The following is a 22,668-nucleotide window of genomic DNA, read 5'->3' as shown; positions in this document are numbered from 1 at the left end:
GCAGAACAATGATGCCCAAATTGCAGATGAGAAGAAATGAGGCTCTGAGAGGTGACAGTGATATATATTTGGTCAAACAGCTGTTAAGAACTAGTGCTTAATCACTATGATTTACACTCAAGCTTGCTAACTTTATAAACTTTTAAATTCAAACACGATGGTATTGCTATGACTATTTTACATATTAAGAAGCTGAGGCTTTGGGAAGTTAAGTAAATTGCCCAAGGTGGCACAGCTAGGAAGTAACAGATAAGGGTTCAAATCCAGGTTTATCTGGCTCCAAAGCTAGTCTCCTAGAGTCTCACTGGGACTAGGCTCATTTAATTTAGATTCAGGCTTCAGAACTCCTTCTCAAACAGAACTTTCTCTCCTATCCTCTTAAGATGTGACCATGTTCTCTATTAATCTTGCAAAATATTACATGACAGGTGATACATGTTAAGGTCACAGAGGCTAAATATTAAAGGAAAAGAGTCACCCCTGCAGGTGGGTTAAGGACACTATAATTCTCAGCTCTTCAATTTTACCCCTGCGGAATGTGATAGTTTGGTGAAGGCAGAATCCCTTAAAAGAACAGGCACCTACATTTAGGCTTTCCTCTACTTCTTCCTCTAGTTTAGCTCAGAGGATCTCTAACTAATTATTGGACAAAATAGTAATACCTCAAATCAAATATACTAAACTTTTTAGGCATTTTAAGAGATTAGCAAATGTAATTTTGCCTGTAAGTACATTTAGCCTTATTGGGCTGACTTAAAACCCAATTTCCTCCTAAGCTGTGATGTTTGGTGTTCAAGAGCCCAAACTTGGAAGCAGACCTAACTGGGTTAAAATCCTAATTTGCCTACTCACTAATTGTGTGACCTAGGGAAAGTTACTTAACTGCTCTGCCTCAATGTCCTCATTTATAAAATAGGATAGGAATGGTGTGAGAATCAAATGAATTAATGAACAAAAAGTATTTAGCACAAGTTATGGCTTAGAAGTAAAACCTCCATAATTGTTAGCTGTTATTGACACAGGAACTTGCGTAGGAACAGACAACTCACATGTACAGAATCTCTCAAGGTTTCCTAGCTGGCTTTGGAATTCTGGAGCTGTCTCTCATCCCTTGTGGCATATTAAACAGCCTGTTGTGCTGGTGAAGGCTTGTTATCTCTCCAAATGACATCCTCTCTTCTTAGGATCATAAATAATTCCTGGACTCAAAGGAGCTGGTTTCTCCTGTACATCTCCTAGCACCAAATTACCGGAGTGGCTCCTTGCAGAGAGGGATCTTGACAAACAGTGGAGCCATAAGTCAGGCGTCTTGAAACACTTTTATGAGCGCCTTAATGAGGGAGATGAGCTGTCATCAGGAACTCTTCCCGACCTTCCTGGCCACAGGAAATGAGTTCTTTGTGCTCAAAGGGTTTCCAAAGCTGAGGCGTAAAGAGTTTTCAGGAAGTGGGGCAGTGATGAGAAGCTGTTGACTCAGAGAATCCCAGGGCTAAACAGCCCCCATCCTGCCATTCACCTTATAGGGTCAAATTACTCAGGGCTTATTGCAGCAATAGCACCAAAGGGCGGCTTGCAGGGGTGGATGTTAATCCTTTCCCCGTCCCTCCATGCACACACTTCAACAGCCAATCTGCCACCATCCTGAAAGATGGAGCAGTATAGACAGGATTTAAGAGCATTGTCTCTGCAGCTGAAGAAACAAGTGTGAACCCTGCTTCCATTATTCTCTATCTCTGTGTCCTTGGGAAACTTACTTAACCTCTCTGTGTCTCAATTTCCACATCTGCAAAATGGGAAAAATACAGTGCCCACCTTACAGGCTCTTGTGAAGAGAAATGAATGACTAACGTAAGGTGCTTAGAACACCCAATAGGAAGCCCTGGAGATATGTTTGCTAATTCAACAAAATAAACATGGAGTCCAATACAAACAGTGTACTTTCTGTAGAGGCGACCGCAGCCCTAAGCAAAATGCTTTGGACCCTCTCCTAACTATATGCTGCCCCTTTCCCCTCTGACTTGCAATAGGAAGAAGATGTGCTTCAGGGTTCTACTTTGAATGCGGACTCTGCTGCATTCTGTTCTGTGAAATTGGTCAAGTTATTTTACACCCCCAAAGCAGAGTTACATTATTTGTAGAATAAGACTTACTTCCTCCTGGAGTTGTTCTGAGCATTCAGTCAGATCGTATCTGGTAGGAGGTGATGAGAGCCTCCTACTCTCAGGACAGAGATCCTTCTTGATCATAATCACGTTTCTCTTTTACTGAGATATTTCTAGTGATGTCGTTACTTTCCAGTAATGAACTAAAATTTAGTGAGCACTTACACTGGCCCTGTTCTATGTATCATATATACTTAGAGTAGAATGAACACCTGGAGTCCAAGATGTGAACTTGCCCCAAAACACAGTGGAAGTCAGGGGTGGAACCAGGATTCAAGCCTGGACTGTCTAATACCCAAGTCCACGCTAATGACCCTCCATGCCACAGGCTTTCCACTCCAGTTCAGCTCTTGGAACTCAGTTCTCTTTCTTTAGCATTCCTCTCCCATCCATACACACTGTCCCTGGTGGCTAGCAGTGCCCAGCACAGTAAGTGGTCCATGTGTGTTTACTGAATGGGTGAAAGTAAATGACTGTGACATCCTCTTATAGTGATGAAAGCCTCCTTTTTCTTGGACTGTCCCCATTGGGGAAGAGAAGCAGCTGGCAACATTCCTCCCCACCTCCTAGCATCCTCCTCCTGCTAAATAATCATGTGGAAGGCTTTCCTCCCTCTCCCTGGGGGAATCAGCCTGCTGCTGCTGCTTTTTTTTTTTTTTCCCCAGAGATCTACGAGAGACACAATGATGACTCATCTTCAATGAACATTTGGAGAGATGTCAGGGCCACTGGTGCTTTTAAGGGCTCTGTTAATATCCATCAGTGGGATCATTTCCAAATAATGGCCTTGGATAAGTGTATTAGTTTACTAGGGCTGCTGTAACAAAATACCACAAACCAGGTGACTTAAAACAACATAAAAATTTACTCTCACAATTCAGGAGACCAGAAGTCCAAAATCAAAGTGCCAGCAGGATTGGTTCTTTCCTGTGGGCGAAGAGGGAAAATCTAATCAGTGCATCTCTCCTAGCTTTTGGTGTTTGTCAGCAACCCTTGGCTTATTCGTGTATCACTCCAATCTCTGCCTCCATTATCACACAGCATTTCCCCTGTATGTCTGTGTCCAACTTGCCCTCTTCTTATAAGGATACTAGTCCTGTTGGAGTAGGACCCACTTTAATCCAATAAAGTGAAAGTGAAAGTCGCTCAGCCATGTCCACTATACAATCCATGGTATTCTCCAGTCCAGAATACTGGAGTGGGTAGCCTTTCCCTTCTCCAGGGGATCTTCCCAACCCAGGGATCAAACCCAGGTCTCCCGCATTACAGGTGGATTCTTTACCAGCTGAGCCACAAAGAAGCTCTAAAACCTCATTGTAACTTGATTATATCTACAAAGACACTAGGTTTTTTAAAGGTGTTTGTGTTCCAAGGCTCATTACTGGTTCCTCCAAGCTTCCATAGGCTGGTCCAGTATTTGAGGGCCTTTGGAACTTCAGACAAATCTAGAACCATCCCCTCTCTGACAGTGCAATTGTGCAACCTTTCTTCTCTTTAGTCACATCCATTGACTAATCTTGGAAGCATCACTTCTCTGAATCCCGCAACAGATGAGCATGAGGGAACTCCTTGGGGGCAGACACAATGTCTTGTTCATCTTTTTTGGCCCCAGTGTTAACATAAAAACCATCATAAAATTGGCTCTCAATAACCATTTGTTTAATCAATGAAAGAACGTTTGCTCCGGTTAGTACAAAGGGCCATTTATTTCTCACTGTTTCTACATCTAACTTTCAGTGGCAGTCGCAGAGCTGGTTTAAGATACCTGAATTCCGCTCTGAAAGACACAGTTCTTTGGACATGAATATTCCATTTGTCACTACATTATTAGAAGAGATGGCATTTTGCTCCTATTATTGGTAGCTGATACAAATATTGTCCTGCCTCAAGCTGTCATCTTGTGAGATCGCAGCCTGGAGCAGTGAGGCTGAAAACTGGGGCAGGCTGGGGTCAGAGATGGGGTCAACCCAGCAGGAGTTGTCAGATGAGAGCAGGGGTGAGAAGGAGGTCAGATGGGAGATCAAAGTCCAGGAACTAGGCAGGTACACAGTCAATCCTGGCTCTCCCAAGGATGGTGGCCTGTGACTGGAGCCCCTTTGGAAAATGTCTCATAGGCAGGTCCTCTGAGCTGGCCGCCTGCTCAAAGGTCTCCGGAGGGTTCTTTGTAATTGATCTGGGTCTGGGTTCCCTCCTTACAAAGGGGATACAATCAATCAACATTATTTGGCAAGCCTCATGTTCATATGATCAGATAAACTTTAAAAGCCTGGAAGCAGTCTTGTTTGTTTTAGTCACATGGCCCCAGGCCTGCTGCTAATTTTTAAATTTATGGTTTTAGGTCTAATGCTGGTTATGCATCGGGATCAGCTGGGAACCCTGGCTCAAATACAGATCCCCAGGTCCTACCCCCAAAGATTCTGATTCTCTGAGTGGGCTACTGACACCTAGAAAGACTGTGCAGTACAATGGTTCAGGGTGGAGGCTCTGGAGCCAGACTGCTTAGATTTGCAATGGTTTTGCCATTAACATGGTGAACCTGGGTGAACTTCACCTTTGTGAGCTTCAGTATCTTATCTATGAAAGAGAATAGGATAAAAGAATAGAATAAAAGAGAACAATAATATTCAGTCAGTTGATAGTATATGAGGATTAATGATTTAACATATGCAAAGTCTTAGAATACTAAGTGCTCAATAAATGTTACTTATGATTATCTTGGAGAAGGCAATGGCACCCCACTCCAGTACTCTTGCCTGGAAAAACCCATGGGCGGAGGAGCCTGGAAGGGTGCAGTCCATGGGGTCACGAAGAGTCGGACACGACTAAGTGACTTCACTTTCACTTTTCACTTTCATGCATTGGAGAAGGAACTGGCAACCCACTCCAGTGTTCTTGCCTGGAGAATCCCAGGGACGGGGGAGCCTGGTAGGCTGCCGTCTTATGGGATCGCACAGAGTCGGACACGACTGAAGCAACTTAGCAGCAGCAGCAGCATGATTATCTTTCTTTGTACCAAGCTGTGTGAGTGATTTAGAATCACAATCCTTCTCTCCCTTCCTCCCTCTCTTCTTTCCTTCCTTCCTTTTTACTTCCTTCCCTCCCTCTCTTCCCTAAACAATTACCAAGGACTCTTCCCTACCAGGGGTTCCCAGGTGGTGCTAGTGGTAAAGAACCCGCTTGCCAGTGCACGTTCCCAATTTGGAACCAGTCCATTGTTCCATGTCCAGTTCTAACTGTTTCTTGACCTACATACAGATTTCTCAGGAGGCAGGTAAGGTGGTCTACTATTCCCATCTCTTGAAGAATTTTCCACAGTTTGTTGTGATCCACAGAGTCAAAGCCTTTGGTATAGTCAATAAAGCAGGAGTAGATGTTTTTCTGGAGCTCTCTTGGGAAATAGATGGAGAAACAGTGGCTGACTTTATTTTTTTGGGCTCCAAAATCACTGCAGATGGTGACTGCAGCCATGAAATTAAAAGACACTTACTCCTTGGAAGAAAAGTTATGACCAACCTAGATAGCATATTCAAAAGCAGAGACATTACTTTGCTGACTAAGGTCCGTCTAGTCAAAGCTATGGTTTTTCCAGTGGTCGTGTATGGATGTGAGAGTTGGATTGTGAAGAAGGCTGAGCACCGAAGAATTGATGATTTTGAACTGTGGTGTTGGAGAAGACTCTTGAGAGTCCCTTGGACTGCAAGGAGATCCAACAAGTCCATTCTGAAGGAGATCAGCCCTGGGATTTCTTTGGAAGGAATGATGCTAAAGCTGAAACTCCAGTACTCTGGCCACCTCATGCGAAGAGTTGACTCATTAGAAAAGACTCTGATACTGGGAGGGATTGGGGGCAGGAGGAGAAGGGGACGATAGAGGATGAGATGGCTGGATGGCATCACTGACTCAATGGATGTGAGTTTGAGTGAAGTCCGGGAGTTGGTGATGGACAGGGAGGCCTGGCGTGCTGCAATTCATGGGGTCGCAAAGAGTCGGACATGACTGAGCGACTGAACTGAACTGAACTTGCTCTTTTGATGATCCAGCGGATGTTGTCAGTTTGATCTCTGGTTCCTCTGCCTTTTCTAAAACCAGCTTGAACATCTGGAAGTTCACGGTTCACGTATTGCTGAAGCCTGGCTTGGAGAATTTTGAGCATTACTTTTGAGCATGTGAGATGAGTGCAATTGTGCAGTAGTTTGAGCATTCTTTGGCATTGCCTTTCTTTGGGATTGGAATGAAAACGGACCTTTTCCAGTCCTGTGGCCACTGCTGAGTCTTCCAAATTTGCTGGCATATTGAGTGCAGTACTTTCACAGCATCATCTTTCAGGATTTGAAATAGCTCAACTGTAATTCCATCACCTCCACTAAATGTTTGTAGTGATGCTTTCTAAGGCCCACTTGACTTCACATTCCAGGATGTCTGGGTCTAGATGAGTGATCACACCATCGTGATTATCTTGGTCATGAAGTTCTTTTTTGTACAGTTCTGTGCATTCTTGACACCTCTTCTTAATATCTTCTGCTTCTGTTAGGTCCATACCATTTCTGTCCTTTATCGAGCCCATCTTTGCATGACATGTTCCCTTGGTATCTCTAATTTTCTTGAAGAGATCTCTAGTCTTTCCCATTCTGTTGTTTTCCTCTATTTTTTTTTTGCATTGATCGCTGAGGAAGGCTTTCTTATCTCTCCTTCCTATTCTTTGGAACTCTGCATTCAGATGCTTATATCTTTCCTTTTCTCCTTTGCTTTTTGCTTCTCTTCTTTTCACAGCTATTTGTAAGGCCTCCCCAGACAGCCATTTTGCTTTTTTGCATTTCTTTTCCATGGAGATGGTCTTGATCCCTGTCTCCTGTACAATGTCACGAACCTCCATCCATAGGTCATCAGGCACTCTATCTATCAGATCTAGGCCCTTAAGTCTATTTCTCACTTCCACTATATAATCATAAGGGATTTAATTTAGGTCATACCTGAATGGTCTAGTGGTTTTCCCTACTTTCTTCAATTTAAGTCTGAATTTGGTAATAAGGAGTTCATGATCTGAGCCACAGTCAGCTCCTGGTCTTGTTTTTGTTGACTCTATAGAGCTTCTCCATCTTTGGCTGCAAAGGATATAATCAATCTGATTTCAGAGTTGACCATCTGGTGATGTCCATGTGTAGAGTCTTCTCCTGTGTTGTTGGAAGAGGGTGTTTGCTATGATTAGTGCATTCTCTTGGAAGAACTCTGTTAGCCTTTTCCCTGCTTCATTCCACATTCCAAGGCCAAATTTGCCTGTTACTCCAGGTGTTTCTTGACTTCCTACTTTTGCATTCCAGTCCCCTATAATGAAAAGGACATCTTTTGGGGGTGTTAGTTCTAAAAGGTCTCGTAGGTCTTCATAGAACCGTTCAACTTCAGCTTCTTCACTGTTACTGGTCGGGGCATAGACTTGGATTACTGTGATGTTGAATGGTTTGCCTTGGAAACAAACAGAGATCATTCTGTCGTTTTTGAGATTGCATCCAAGTACTGCATTTTAGACTGTTTTGTTGACTATGATGGCTACTCCATTTCTTCTAAGAGATTCCTGCCTGCAGTAGTATATATAATGGTCATCTGAGTTAAATTCACCCATTCCAGTCCATTTTAGTTCACTGATTCAGTAGCATAGTTTAATAAGCTGAAGTGAACATCTTATTAAAAAGCATTCAATAAAAGCCACTACAAAATATTTTTATAGATCTATGTGAAAACTGCCCTTTAAGAAGAAAGACTGTCATTTATCTAAAAGACCAGCTGAATAAATGACTAAAGTAAGAACAGTCATAGTTTTAGTCTTTGCTCTCGAATACAAAAGCAAACATTCTACTATTTTCTCTATATCTTCTCACCTGTGAGATGCTATCTACATTGGAAAAGGAGTTAATAGGCTGCTTCCTAACTTGAAGTTTCACTTCATAAGGTAGCCTTAATATAGAACATATGTCTTGCAGAGAACTCACAGACTCAAAAAGTTACCAATTCTAATGGTTATAATTATTATCCTTGGTTTCATGCAATACAGCCCTCAAATAACCATGGAACTCTAAATGCAAGCAATGCTACAACCCCATCTACTGAAGTGAGGCAAGTAACTGAGTCAGTTTTTAATAAAGGTATCCTCTGTGAGCCTTAAGAACTAATGCCATGGAAATCCAGACAAAAATACTTCAAAACAGTAAGAAAGTCTTACATATATATATATATATATATATATATATATATATCTTTTTGTCCTGGTTTGTCAAAACATCTGTCACCCATAGAAAAGGTAAAAACCAATTTCAAGCAAAATGTGAGAGTAATACATAGATTTCCCATCCATGACACCTATTTCCTATCTTTAATAGCATTTTTTCAAATTATAAAACAAATATATGGTTTTTGCCTAACATTTGGAAAACACAGAAAAGCACAAATATAAAAACAAAAATATACATCTCACCTACCAAAAGCTAGCTTCTATAGACCCAGAAACTTTTTTTTATTAGATACATTTTTAAATGTATCTAATTGTATCTAAATTCATGTTTGATTTTAGGTATCTGCTATACAGAGCTTTATAAACTGCTTTCAGAATGTGTTTTTACACAGGATTAAATATTTTCCAACTCATCCTAACTTTTAAGGTTATATGGTACATATAGTATTCTACTGTGTAGACAGGGCTTCCCTGGTGGCTCAGAGGTAAAGAATCTACCTGCCAATGTAGGGATGCAGGTTTGATTCCCAGGTTGGGAAGATCCCCTGGAAGAGGAAATGGCAACCCCCTCCAGTATTTTTGCCTGGGAAATCCCATGGACAAAGGAGCCTGGTTGGGCTACAGTTCATCGGGTCACAGAAGAGTCAGACACGACTTAGTGACCAAACAAGAACAACTGTGTGGCTAGGCCATTATATAGGAAACCGCACTGAAATTAAGTTGTTTGGCTTATTTCCCATTGTTTTATATTATACATGTTACCACACGGACATCTTTGTAGATGTATCTGTGCAACTGCCTTTGCTCAGCTTGAAAGACTTCATATAAAGCCATAAGCAATATAGAGAAGATGCTTTGATTAACAGCAGCAAACAATAAAATGAAAATGTGTCTCACTGAATGCTAATCACACAGCACATCTAATTAACTACTAAATATCCATGCTGGCACGAAGATATTAATGTATTTATCGAGAATGTATCTTCCTTTAAGTAAGGATCATTTAAACACTTCTAATATAACTCTTATTCAATTAGCTTTTTTTTTTTAAAAACGACACCTTGTAACTGTACAGAGAGCCTTCTCCTCTGCAGAAAGCAGAGAGGAAATGTTTTTACACCAAGAATCTTTATCCCAAGACATGACTCCTTCAGTTACCTTTCCTCCCAGCTCTGTGACCTGTGCATTTCCCTGCTGCCTCCTTGGTCAAACACCCACTTCATCAAAACTTCCTTGGTAGAAACCACATTCACCTCTGCCTCTGCCTAAAAACAAGAACACACAGAAAATGATGGCCAGATGTCAACATTTGGCACAAGTTCAACACCAAACGTTAATCTTTGAAGTGCTGTCTATATACAAAGCAAGATGAAGTGAAATTGCTCAGTCGTGTCCGACTCTTTGCCACCCCATGGACTGTAGCCTACCAGGCTCCTCTGTCCATGGGATTTTCCATGCAATAGTCCTGGAGTGGATTGCCATTTCCTTCTCCAGGGCATCTTGCCAACCCAGGGATCGAACCTGGGTCTCCCGCGTTGTAGACAAACACTTTACCCTCTGAGCCACCAGGGAAGCAGGATATCTACATTTAAATATTTAGCAAGGCCCACTGAACCTTCACTAGTGAGACCAGTAATAGCAATGACGGCAGTGAAGTAGCTAGACCACAGGAGGATTAAAAAAAAAAGTTAGAAAACTGTGTAAGAGTCCCAGTTCCAGTCCTGAACAAGAAGCAGTGTCAACACTGAGCTCCTTGACAGAAAAGTCAATAGTGGAATTCTAAGATCAGTAAACCATTATGACAAATCATACTTTCTATTGGATTATTTTCAATAAAAATGGAAAATGTGAAGAGTTTGAGAAGAGAGCAGATAAAGTACAAAAACCAGGCACAAATGTTAATTTCTTTAATTCCAGAGAAAGGATAATTTAATAGGGTCAACTCTAAACTATCAATTTTGTGAAATAACTCCTTAAAGAATGTTCCACAGCAACCAAAGTCACTCTTTCCCATTTGCGCAAATCTTGGAGAAAAATATCAGGCAGCACTAAATTCAAACCACAGAGCTGGTAAGAAAGTGTGGATGTAGGAATTTATGAGGCTCCAGTGGCTCAAATGTACACTGGCCTTTACTGAAAGCAATCTGATTAGATTTATCAAAATTTGACTAAACATTCTAATTAGAATTTATCCTAATAGAAATATTTGCACAAATATATAAATATACATATATATATATATGGAGATCTTTGTTGCAAAATTTTAAAAAACAGAAACATAATCACTAAAGGACTGGCTAAGTAAATTTTGATAAAGCAATTCAGTAGAATACTGCTGCTGATGCTGCTAAGTCGCTTCAGTCGTGTCCAACTCTGTGCAACCCCATAGATGGCAGCCCACTAGGCTCCTCTGTCCCTGGGATTCTCCAGGCAAGAATACTGGAGTGGGTTGCCATTTTCTTCTCCAATGCATGAAAGTGAAAAGTGAAAGTGAAGTCGCTCAGTCGTGCCTGACTCTTAGTGACCCCATGGACTGCAGCCTACCAGGCTCCTCCGTCCATGGGATTTTCCAGGCAAGAGTACTGGAGTGGGGGTGCCATTGCCTTCTCCATCTGTAGAATGCTAGGAAGCCACAAAAGATAAAGTACTGTCATTAAAAGAACTCTAAATTTTTCTGTTGAATGACTAAAGCATGCCAAAGAGCAATACATATTAAAAAAAAATTACCATGTATATAAATGGTATGACTGAATGGTTAGGATCAAGAAGGATATAAATTCAAATGCTGCATCTGGGGGCAGAAGGCCGTGTGCACTTTCAGCTTTTTATTTTCTGTGTAGTGTGAGGATTTCCCAACTAATGTATGCCATTTGTATCCAACACATAAGTTAGAAAATTGGGGGGAGGGGGCTAAGAACTGTGCCTAGGGATGCCCTTGGATTGCGAGAAGATCCAACCAGTCCATCCTAAAGGAAATCAGTCCTGAATATTCATTGGAAGGACTGATGCTGAAGCTTAAACTCCAATAATTTGGCCACCTGATGCGAAGAACTGACTCATTGGGAAAGATCCTGATGCTGGGAAAGATTGAAGGCAGGAGGAGAAGGGGACAACAGAGAATGAGATGGTTGAATTGCATCACCGACTCAATGGTGATGGACATGAGTTTGAGTAAACTCTGGGAGTTGGCAATGGACAGGGAGGCCTGGTGTGCTGCAGTCCATGGATCGCAAAGTGTTGGACATGGCTGAGTGACTGAAGTGAACTGAGGGATGTATTTATACCTAGATGAAATCTTAGCCATTATTCCCACCTCAACTTCTCCAACAGTTAAAACCACCCAAGGAAAAATGATGAATCTTGAATAAAAGTATGAATGCATTCCAAAGCTAAATACAACTGAGTTAAATAACTGTTTCAAATATCCATGCAGCATTTCTACTTATTAGCATCATTTATCAAGGATTGGCTCCAAATACAATAATACTTCTATATGACCTTATTATAGAATATAAGAATAATGCATAGAATTTTATGTGTATAATCTTAGAATAATGAGTACCCTCTTAACTAGTCCAAGATTCAATATCTTCACCTGTAAAATGGAAGTGAGGACTAGAGTTGAACTATAATAATCCTAAAGTTACCTTCCAGTTGTACCAAATTAACTTCAACTTCATCTTCATGTCCAGTTTTCTACCTCTATCTTTAGGAAATACAGTTGTATTATTTAAGATCTACCTTAAAACAGTCTAATACAAACTGTTATGTAACACTGTGGTGATCTCTACAAAGATATTTTTAGGATCAAAGAAAAAAAGTCCCTTGTCCGTTTAGAGAACAATTTTCTCAAGAAAACCATTAAGCACAAAGCACCCTGAAAAAGTATTTTATTCTGGAAACGTGATCGTGAAAAACAGTGTTCAAAATTTGCCAGAAAAATAAGCAAACCACAAAATATTTCCCGCCAGTTATGACTAGCATTGGCACTGGTCCTTCTTATGCACCCAAAGCTTTATAAGTGGGCACAAAAAAAAGAACCTGATTCTAGAGCTTTCCACTTGTCAAATGTAAGGAACACTCTTCAAAGTGCAAGGCCCATAATCATCATAAAAGTAGTTTCCATATGACAAGAAGCAAGTAAATATAACATGGAGAATCTTTCACAAAGTTAAATTTAAATGACTGTCCTATTGTTGTGGGGAGGGAGGTGGGAGGGGGGGTTCATGTTTGGGATCGCATGTACACCCGTGGTGGACTCATGTCAATGTATGGCAAAACCAATACAGTATTATAAAGTAAAATAAAGTAAAAATAAAAAGTTTAAAAAAAATAAATAAATGACTGTCCTAATCTCTGAGATTTCACCCTCTTCTTTGGGGGGATTAAAATATATTTCCTTTAATAATGATGAAGACAGTACTGACAATTCTGTAGATAATGTTTTATTTTTAAACATCTTCACCAGATAAAATAAAAAGACAAATTTGTGTTATTTCCCTGTTCATTTATTACATTTTACTGCTTCATGATATTCAGAAGTATGAAAGTCAATTGATTTACACATCAAACTTCTCTCAAGTTGAAAAGAGCCAGGCCAGTCATCTGATGTCAGGTCTGCTCATACCAAAAAAAAAAAAAAAAAGCTACACTAATCACTATTTATTTAACTAACAGGTCAAAATTAAGCAATAAGCAAAGAAAACAAAACCACAGATTAAAGGTCTCATGAAAGCATTAAGAATCACAGTTGGGGCAATGGTGTCAGAAGTATTTCTCACTAAGTCAGTTCATTCATTTAACTAGTTTCATGTCATCCATTCATATCAATGTTAATTAAGTCACTGTTTTTATCACAGTGTCTATCTTTCATATATGTCTCATTTAAATTCTGAATGTAAGAGTTCTATCCTATGTGATAACAATACACACTTCAAAGAAACTAGAAGGCACGAAGAAATTTGTCAACGCTTTCTCAGTTTCTTGACCTGGAATTTTTTTAACACTTATTTAGAGATTGGTTGGTATTTGCAACACACAACATTGGTGCTCACTTGAGGAATGGGCCACACTTCTTAATCAACAAGACCTCTCACCACCATGCCCTGAAACGCACTAGAGGAAAAGCTCCCCAAGGACAACTTCTTCTCAGTGCAAGCCCACTGCAGAAAAACACAGGCAACATCCAAGGAGTGGGCCACAGCCATCCTCAAAACACCATCATCATGCCACCAAGAAGCACAGACTTCAGACGATTTCTAGACCAAATGAACTAATTGCATTTGGGAATCTAAATGGCCTGTGAAACTTTTGAAACACACATGCTTAAATCTCACCACCCAGTATATTCTGCTGCAGATATTATTTCTTGTTGAGTTTTAGAGATGATTCTAACAACTCTCCAGGTTAAAAACCACCATTCTAGAGAATGACAAATTCAGAAGGAAAACACATGGACAACTCAGTAACAGCACTTGATCTATAAACAGAGTTTCAGTTAGACTCTTCATTACTCAAAACAGCTGCTTTCCCACATTCTGAATGAAATCCCGCCACAGGAATGCACAATTTAATACAGTCCCTATAAAGAGTGTGTATACATTATTCCTAAAGCATAACTTTAAGAAAAAAGAATTTAGATACTCCACACTCATGATCATGCCAACCTGGACAGTGCAAGCTGTTGCAAAAATCGCTTCTGTTTTTGCAGACACCCAATTCTTCCTAAAGCACCTCTTAAAATTGCAAGGTATGTTCAGACTTCTGCTATGATTAGGCCAACTTAGTAGTAAAAGCCCAAGTAAATATTTATATTACAAATATTAAGAATGCCCTTAAGTAGCAGAAGATCAATAAACTCCAAGTAGGGAGCAGATATCAAAGAACAAGTAATATCAATTATTCTTCTAAGAAAAGACACAAATCTATAAAATATAAAACTACAGATTATATAAAGGATTGTTGCATATTTTTTTCTTTCTTCTGCACCCTAAAATAGGTCTCGTACTGAGGAGATGGCTTTTACAAAAGCCTCTCTCTGGCTGGGGACACTCCTGGCACCTGGCCTTATATGGAGACCCAAGTCACAGAGGCCTGCAGGGACCTGGGTGCCACTCCAGCCCCCAAGGCACTTCAGGGAGCCCTGGCTCTCACAGTGTAAGGTCCCCTGGGGGTGAGGAATACAGATCATGAGTATTTGCCAAAGAGAACTAGGACCATCTAGAATCATTCACACTCAAGTCTCTAGGCTCGAATTACCCTCTTCTACTCAAAACCAGGGGTTGTGGAGTAGATACAGTGACAAATGGTTCTGAAAAAAAATGTTCAGGACATTTATTATGCAGTTAATGTCAAAGGGCAGTTTTAGAAAATCAAATATCAAAATATTTTTTAAGTGATTTATTTATTTCCCTCTCCTCTGTCTCCACCATTCCGTTATTACTTTTTTTTTTACGTGAAAGCTCACCTCGCCCTTTTGAAGAGCTTTGACCTCTAGGAACCCCCACCGCTGTTCCTCCTCCTCCTCCTCGTCCTGTCAGTTGCAGGACAGCAGCGCTATTTATGGGCATGGAAAAGTTTCTCTGCCAAAAAAAGAAAAGAAAGAAAAATGGATAAAACAGATAAAACTGCATGTTATTCCTCACCATCTCCCATTGCATCTATAAAATGGCATCCAATGACCACTAGCGATGGGAAACGATCACCACACAACACAAGATGTTCCAAAACCTGATTTTAGCTGAAAATTTTAAATCAACATTTCAGATCAACAAACATTAACAACTAATGCCTTACACCATGTTAGGCTCTGAATGTACCCAGAAGGAGGCAAGATATGTATGCATCATCATAATAAACAGAGAATACACAGTAAAGGAAATCTGATTTGAAAGGGTTCTTTACTGAAAGGTGGAAATGAGCGGGAATGATAAAAGATCTGAATCAATAGTAACAGGATAAAGAAAAAAAATTGCTCATTTTGCCTCATGCTGCTGACCAATGTGAATCAGGAACTCCAACTAGTGTTTAATAGAATGACAGGTATCAGGGATGAAAGGGGAAGGGCAAAGTAAGAAGTGGATAGTAGAAGAGAATGCTTGAAAAGAATAAACAAAATCCCAATCACTTGGTCATTAGCCTACATTTGCACCCACAGTCTATGTGGAAAAGTGTCAGGAGCTGCATTAGGCATTACTGACAAAATGGAGGCACGGCCCCAGCCCCCTCTCCTCATTCCGCAGGCACGGTCCCGGGATGAAGGAGTTAAGTTTTGTGATTCTGACTTGTTCTTTCGTTTCTTTGGATGAGTTGGCTGGAAAGAATGTTAAGGTGTTTATTGTTCTTGAGAGAACCATGAGAAAGCACAAAGCGTTCTGCAGTTGTGCCCAGAAAATAATCTATAAAGTAACCATTGACATTTGTTCAAGGATTTTTACAAAGAATGTCCCAGGATGAGCACACAGGCTGCAGCTTGAGGCCATGGGAAGGATTGTTATCTGAGACCTGTTTGTGAGGGAGATGTTTATGGTAAAGGAAGTTTGCTGAGTTTAGGGTTTAGGAATAATTAAGAACAGTTAGAAGCCTTTTTAGGAGATAGTGAGCTTAGGATACTAGGGGCAATCAGGATTTAGAAAGATAAGAAATAAACTGAGGAATGTGGTAGGCAGCCCAGACATCAGCATGAGTTACAATGTAATCACAAGTAAACATGATTCTGAGAGAATCGCTAAAGCAGGAAAACTGTCTGAAGGGCAACAAGGAGATAATAAATCTGGGTGAGGGGGAGCTGAAAATGTAAAACCTCTGACCTAATGCTTTTGAAAAAGTATGAAAGAAGACCTGATGCTTGGAAATAAGCATGTAGTCCCGTACCTCGAGTCAGAGGCTACATCATTCCCCGCTGACACCGCTCATCCCTTCAGGCTGATTCCCTGGCTGCTGGAGCTGGACTCTGGCAGAAAAGGGTCAAATAAGACAAGAATAGTAGTGGGTGGGCGTCCTTCAAACATGAAGAGGAGACACAGGAAGACAGGAGGTCTGGGATTCAAAAATATGTTTAGTCGATACTTCTGGATAAATGGAACACACAGAGCTTAGGAAAAGGTAAAGCACAAAGCAATTACAAAAATACTGGAAAATAATCTACGAAATAGCAAAACTCTAGGCATATGAAACAATTTAACGAGAGAGTTTTAAACTCAAAAATTCTTGGAATTTATCTTTACCTGAATACTTTCTATATACTTAGGACCTAGTAAGGGCTTCCCTGGTGGCAGAGATAGTAAAGAATCCACCTGAAATGTGGAGACCTGGGTTTATCCCTGGGTTGCAAAGATCCCCTGCAGGAGGGCATGGTAACCTCTCCGATATTCTTGTATGGAAAACTGCCATGGACAGAGGAGCTTGGCAGGCTACAGTCCATGGGGTTGCAAGAGTCAGACATGACTGAGTGACTAGACACACAGTATATGGAAATACAACTGATTTTTGTGTGCTGATTCTGAAGCATACAACTGTGCTGTATTCACTTACTGGCGTTAATAGCTGTTCTGTGGATTCTTTAGGATTTTCGATATCATGTCATCTTCAAACAGAGATAATTTTACTTCTTCCCTTCCAATCTGGATCCTTTTTATTTCCTTTTCTAGCCTAAGAGCTAGGCTAAAACTTCCAACACAATGTTCGATATCAGTGAAAACAGACATACTTATCTTGTTTCCAATCTAAGAAGAAAAGCTTTCAATTTTTCATCACTGAGTATAATGTTGGTTATAATCACTGAGTATAATTTTTCATCACTGAGTATAATGTTGGTGTTTTTCATAAATCCCCTTAATTATAGTAAGTTCACTTCTATTCCTAGTTCGTTAAGTTTGCTTATCATGAAAGGGTGTTGAATTTCGTCAAATGCCTTTTCTGAGGCAACTGAAGTGATCAAGTGCTTTTCTTTTCTTCATTTATTAATGGGGTATGTTATATTGATTTTATGTTGTACCACCCTGGAATTCTGGGGATAAACCCCACTTAGGCATGGTGTTTAATCCTTTTGATATGCTGTTAGATTCAGTCTGTATTTTGACAATTAAAGATACACACACAAAAATAAATTGCTTAAACATACTAAATGTTAACAAGTAATTATTTCTACATGGTACCTTTATAGGTTAAGATTTCCCTCTTCATATTTTCTGTATTTTCTACAACCAATACGAATATCTTTTATAGCAAAAGAATAAGTATTTTACTGATTTTTCTCATATATGAAATATTATATAGCAGAGATGAACAAACTGAAGCCATGTGTATGAATATGAAATCTAAAAATGATGAAATCTAAAAATCATTACTGAAAGAAAAAACAAGCTGCAGAAAATAATATACAGTAAACTATCTTCAGTATGGCCTTCCCTGGTGGCTTATGTATTAAAGAATCTGCCTGCAATAGGGAGACCTGGGTTCAATCTCTGGGTCAGGAAGATCCCTTGGAGAAGGAAATGGCTACCCACTCCAGTATTCTTCCCTGAGTAATTCTGTGAACTGAGGAGCCTAGCAGGCTACAGTCCATGTAACATTTATAACCCTATAAAATGAAATTCTTAGGAGCAGATGGACACACAAATATGTAATGATAATATTAAGACATGAATGATGAAAGTAATCTGATTCATAGTAATCCCTGGGAATGGAAAGAGGGGCACACCCCAGGCAGTCTCAACTGGATGAGAAATTTTGTTTCTTCAAAGGTATACACAGATTATTTTAAGATTAGATTTATTTGAGTTGAAAATATTCAGATCTTTGTAATAATATTCTCTATACTATTTGACATGCTTCAAATAAAAATATTTTTGAGAAAAATTAAACCAGATGTCAGATTTTTTTAAAGGAAATTTACCACTTTCGAAAAGGAACTTTCCAGCAACTACTGGAGATAGGACCTTTCCTTTCCCATGTATTCTTTATAACAGTATCACTTTTTGATCAATGAAAATATTTTCTGACGCCTCTAGATGATACTGGGTTTCATGAATAAAGAATTACTATGCTGATTTTGGACTTCCCTGGTAGCTCAGCTGGTAAGGAATCCACCTGTAATGCAGGAGATCCCAGTTCGTTTCCAGGGTCAGGAAGATCCCCTGGGGAAGGGATAGGATACCCACTCCAGTATTCTTGGGCTTCCGTGGCAGCTCAGATGGTTAAGAATCCACCTGCAAGTTGGGAGACCTGGGTTCGATCCCTGAGTTGGGAAGATCCCCTGGAGGATGGCATGGCGACCCACTCCAGTATTCTTGCCTAGAGAATCCCCACGGACTGAGGAGCTTGGTAGGCTACAGTCCAAGCTGTCATAAAGATTTGGACATAACTGAGTAACTAAGCACACAGCACAGCCTGATTTAGGAGAAATCACAAATGAAACAAAATTACTTATAAAAATATGATGCTGCTGCTGCTGCTGCTAAGTCGCTTCAGTCGTGTCCGACTCTGTGCGACCCCATAGACATCACCAAATAAATATACCTTTCTTAAAACTTAATGCAGGTTCCAAATAGGAAAAGGAGTACGTCAAGGCTGTATACTGTCACCTTGCTTATTTAACTTATATGCAGAGTACATCATGAGAAATGCTGGGCTGGAAGAAGCACAAGCTGGAATCAAGATTGCCGGAAGAAATATCAATAATCTCAGCTATGCAGATGACACCACCCTTATGGCAGAGAGTGAAGAGGAACTGAAAAGCCTCTTGATGAAAGTGAAAGAGGAGAGCGAAAAAGTTGGCTTATAGCTCAACATTCAGAAAATGAAGATCATGGCATCTGGTCCCATCACTTCATGGGAAATAGATGGGGAAACAGTGGAAACAGTGAAAGACTTCATTTTGGGGGGCTCCAAAATCACTGCAGATGGTGACTGCAGCTATGAAATTAAAAGACACTTACTCCTTGGAAGGAAAGTTATGACCAACCTAGATAGCATATTGAAAAGCAGAGACATTACTTTGCCAACAAATGTCCGTCTAGTCAAGGCTATGGTTTTTCCAATGGTCATGTATGGATGTGAGAGTTGGACTGTGAAGAAAGCTGAGCACCGAAGAATTGATGCTCTTGAACTGTGGTGTTGGAGAAGACTCTTGAGAGTCCCTTGGACTGCAAGGAGATCCAACCAGTCCATTCTAAAGGAGATCAGTCCTGGGATTTCTTTGGAAGGAATGATGCTAAAGCTGAAGCTCCAGTACTTTGGCCACCTCATGCAAAGAGTTGACTCATTAGAAAAGACTCTGATGCTGGGAGGGATTGGGGGCAGGAGGAGAAGGGGACGACAGAGGATGAGATGGCTGGATGGCATCACTGACTCGATGGACGTGAGTTTGAGTGAACTCCGGGAGTTGGTGATGGACAGGGAGGCCTGGTGTGCTGCAATTCATGGGGTCGCAAAGAGTCGGACATGACTGAGCGACTGAACTGAACTGAACTGAACTGAATAGAGGTCTAATGGTTTTTGGCCATGCCTTGTGGCTTGTGAGATCTTAGCTCCCCATCAGTTCTGAACCACCAAGGAAGTCTTAATAGAGTTCTTTTAATAGACTTTTCCTTCTTAATAGACTGACTTCACCATGCAAAGCATGGCAAGAGTCCAGAAAGACACCCAGAGTTGTCACAAAAAAATAATGATGAAAAAAAGTTCTGGAATTAGATAGTGGTGCTGTGTTATACAACTCTGTGCATATACTAAAAACTACAAAATTGTAAAATTTTATGGCACGTAACTTAGGTCCTGATAAAGCAGTTTTTTTTTTTTTAAAGAGTAATGATGATTCCTCATTTAAAGTGGTATTCTAACAAAGCTGTTTATATCTCTATTTTACTATAATCACCACAGTTCCTTAAAGTCAGAAACTCTATTATTTGTCTATGGACATCATATACGATAATAGGACAAACACAATATCTGTTACTTTACAGCCCAAAACTTTTTCTCACAATATCATTTTAAAAGTTTGTGACAGAAAAGTATGGTTTTAAGCACACTGTGGGCTGAATATTTACATTTTCTTTCAGTGGTAAAAACTGGTATGAATTCAGGTTTAGTAGATTACTTCTGAAAAACTACATGTTTCTGAAAAGAAGCTCCTCTTCCCTGAAAAATACCCTTTTCTCTCTATTCTAACACACGTCCTTGTCTCTACATAGTACTCAACAGCCTCAGATCTAAAGCAAAATATAGTCAACTAAGAGAGGTATCCACACGCCAAGAGTAGAAGCAAGCAGACCTGGGGAAGGACACTCGTGAGAGCCTAAGGGGAAACCTCCTATTTTCACGTCTCAGTGGGAAGGAACAAGGGTGGGACCTGAGGCTCAAAGCTACGCACACACCTGTTCTTCTTCCGTGAAGGGCACAGGAGCCAGGGGCAGCAGGGGCTCCTCCTGTAGGATAGGCAGAAATTCTTTATCCAGAAGGTCTGGGGGTCAGGATGCTCTGGGCCCTGGTGGGGAGGGCAATATCCACTGGGATCTGTTTGACCAAACATATGACCATGAGGTTAATGCTCTCCCTGCGATTCTAAGAAGTCAAAACAAGAAAATATTGTTTGGTTTATCTGCTGCTAATTATCAAAATACAGAATAAAAGCTTATTCAGTCACAATTAATATTCTGACAGGGTCAAACATTAAAAAGCCCACCTCATCTTCCCTTCAGACTACCACTCTCAGATTTGATATACAGCTGCTGCTACTGCTGCTGCTGCTGCTGTTGATGCTGCTGGTGCTGCTGCTGGTGCTGCTAAGTCACTTCAGTCATGTCCGACTCTGTGCGACCCCATAGACGGCAGCCTACCAGGCTCCCCTATCCCTGGGATTCTCCAGGCAAGAACACTGGAGTGGGTTGCCATTTCCTTCTCCAATGCAGGAAAGTGAAAAGTGAAAGTGACCCTGATAGCTCAGTTGGTAAAGAATTTGCCTGCAATGCAGGAGACTCTGGTTCAATTCCTGGGTTGGGAAGATCCACTGAAGTAGGGATAGGCTACCGACTCCAGGATTCTTGGGCTTCCCTTGTGGCTCAGCTGTAAAGAATCCAGCTGCAATGTGGAAGACCTGGATTCGATCCCTGGGTTGGGAAGATCCCCTGGAGAAGGGAAAGGCTACCCACTCCATTATTCTGGCCTGGAGCATTCTATGACTTCCATGGAGAATTCCTTGTATAGTCCATGGGGTTGCAAAGAGTCATACACAACTGAGCAACTTTCACTTTCACTGACTCCGATACTCCAGAGTGCACATTTAACTCAAAGCACAAGGTGGTAAGGAGAGTTTTACAAGCAGCCATATCTGTCCTTAGCAACCATCATTAAAATTTTATTCTTAATCCATTAATAAAGTTAAACGCTAAGTACACTTAAGTAGAAAATGTTATTTCTCACTAATCACATGACAGAGTGTACTTTATACTGTATGAGTTTTGATCATTTATAAGTAACTCAAATCAGGTGTCACATTTTAAGATTTTCTCCCCACTGAAAATTTTATATTTAACTCAAATGGGAAGAACAAGAGAGGCATCTGCCCTTCTGGCTCCTAACGTCTAACTGGAAAGAAGAATGACAGATGCAATACAGAGAAGAGAAAAATGTCTCAGCCATCGCAGTGGGATAAAAATAAAGGTTGTTTGGAAATCAGTTAGACAAAGCATTAAGTCCTAACCACTCTCCTGCTTCCATGGAGCTTTCTACTTCTGTGATGAAATCTTAGGTTTTCTCTAAAACATAAACAGTACATCATTCAGAAGAGCCTCTGTGAACTACTGCAGGTTTCAACACAGGAAGAAAAGAGAAAAACCATAGATATTTCATATATCAACACATAACTGTACATACTCTGAAGTCGCATTTGCAATTTTGACCTCTTTCCTACGTTCTTACCTTGTTGTCTTTAAGGAAAAGTGCTAACATTTCTTCTCTCCCGTAATGATAGTCTGCTAACACATTCTTCGGCAACGCTGGAGAAAGAGGGGGATGTGATACTCCCACCGCTGGACAGAGCTCAGAGCCTAAAACAGTAGACAGCATAGAAAACCAAAGTGTCAAACATGCTGGCAGTAAGGACTTTTTATTTCCACTATACTATATACTATAAATTTTCATTTTAGTTCTTCAAAAGAACAGAAAGGAAAAGTCATTATGTCAAGGAATCCAAGATTTTAGCTCTAATGCAATCTGCTGTAATAGCTCACTAAGAAAATAGTTTACTGAGTTCATTGAGAAATAAATAGACAACCACGTGGAAATTCC

General features: G+C 40.4%; 1 long non-coding RNA gene across 1 annotated transcript in view; it reads right to left on the bottom strand.

Moving 5' to 3' along the window:
- Positions 1-3,008: 3,008 nt before the first annotated feature.
- The window catches only part of LOC138432953 (uncharacterized), a 39,135-nt gene continuing 19,475 nt past the window's right edge, over positions 3,009-22,668 (bottom strand). The window contains exons 2-7 of the long non-coding RNA XR_011254054.1: positions 22,300-22,427; positions 20,757-20,895; positions 16,258-16,336; positions 14,852-14,966; positions 9,544-9,650; positions 3,009-3,089 (exon numbers count right to left, since the gene is read on the bottom strand). This is a non-coding gene — a long non-coding RNA (uncharacterized lncRNA). The remainder of the gene's footprint in view (positions 3,090-9,543; positions 9,651-14,851; positions 14,967-16,257; positions 16,337-20,756; positions 20,896-22,299; positions 22,428-22,668) is intronic.

This window comes from Ovis canadensis, chromosome 2 (assembly GCF_042477335.2).
Source record: "Ovis canadensis isolate MfBH-ARS-UI-01 breed Bighorn chromosome 2, ARS-UI_OviCan_v2, whole genome shotgun sequence".
In the NCBI taxonomy this organism is placed as follows: Eukaryota; Metazoa; Chordata; class Mammalia; order Artiodactyla; family Bovidae; genus Ovis; species Ovis canadensis.
The sequence above is the reverse complement of the archived record's forward strand: the minus strand, read 5'-3'. Positions and strand labels throughout refer to the sequence as shown.